The sequence below is a fragment of the Chrysochloris asiatica genome, unplaced genomic scaffold (genome assembly GCF_000296735.1).
Source record: "Chrysochloris asiatica unplaced genomic scaffold, ChrAsi1.0 scaffold00147, whole genome shotgun sequence".
Lineage (NCBI taxonomy): Eukaryota > Metazoa > Chordata > Mammalia > Afrosoricida > Chrysochloridae > Chrysochloris > Chrysochloris asiatica.
The window spans coordinates 5489118-5490561 of record NW_006408665.1 but is presented as its reverse complement, the minus strand read 5'-3'; positions in this window follow the sequence as shown (position 1 = coordinate 5490561).

Genomic DNA, 1444 nt, shown 5'->3' with positions numbered 1-1444 from the left:
CTCTATCTCTCCACTTCCACTTACAAGTAGATCCAGGTGATCACCAGCCAGCATACTAGACTGATCACTGGTTCCCTTTGAGTTTCAGTCTTAGAAGAGGATTTTCCCTGATGGGCTGACTTTTTTATTTTTATTTTTTTGTCTTGGTGTGTCCAAAGCTTGCTTGATAGTTTAGTAACCAAACAGAGACTAAGAATAAGAATTTTAATTAAACAGAAAAAAACCAAAAAACCTACTTTTTTTTTGCAGATCTTTCTTTCAATAATATTCTTATGTTCTCCCAGCAGTTTGGGTTGGTCTGCATGTCTTTTCAAGTGGGGATGTGCCAAATCAGAAAATTCTTGATGGGGCTCAGGATTCCACCTAAGGACATACTCTACAAAGACTTAATAAGAAGTCTATTTCCTTGTGAAAATTCTAATTCCCCTTTTAGCAAATCCAGTCAGTTATAGGCTGAAAACAGTCTTACAAGCTTTCTGCAATCATAATTACCAATATTCATTTCTATCACATTTAAATGTCTATTTTACAATAGTAGACAGGGGAAACCAATATCCACATGAAAGTCAAACACCTAAACATTTTTCCCCTCCTTTACCGAATCTGACTATGTCTGGATCCCTGTAATACAGAACCCTGTTGTTCTAAGGTTGTGTATAAATACCTATTTACCTTTATCCTATTTAGTCTATGCATACCTCCCTAAGTCTTCCCGTATCATTATCATTCAACTGCCACCCTCCCTCCTTTTAGGTATTGCCCTCCCCCTCTTTGTATATGCCCTCTCCATCACCTAAGCTAACATGTTTCTACTATCCTCAAACCTGTGAATTTCCTTCCACTGCCTTCCGCCCCTGTTAATCATTAAGGATTTTTTTTTTTTTTCTTTTCTTAAGTTTTACAATAATGGCCTCATGAAATATCTGTCCTTTTGTGCTTGACTAATTTCACTCAACATAATGTCCTCAAGGTTCAGCCATGTTTTTACCAGTATGTAGGCTCTCTTTTTATTCTTTTGGTGAAATCTGATACACATAAGTTTCTAATTTTTAGTAAATCTCAATCATCTATTTTGTCTTCTATTGTTTGTGAGTATTTTGCAATGCTTGCTAGTGTATATATGCCATATACTGCTGTTCTGTTGTTGAGTGATGTTGAGTTGGTTCTGACACATAGAGACCCTGTATATATTTTTATTGTTGTAATTATTAAGTGTTGTTGAGTTGTTTTCCAACTCACAATGATCCTATGAACTTGAACAACCTACCTTGTGGGTCAAACTGACTTTGCAGTTCAGCACATAAGGACAAATTTAGGGGCTTTGTACATATTGTTGTTGTTTTTAAGTGCCATTGAGTCATTTCTGACCCATAGCAACCATTTATAGGGTTTTCAAGGAGCAGCTGGTGAGCTTGAGCCACCGACCTTGCAGTTCAAATAACTT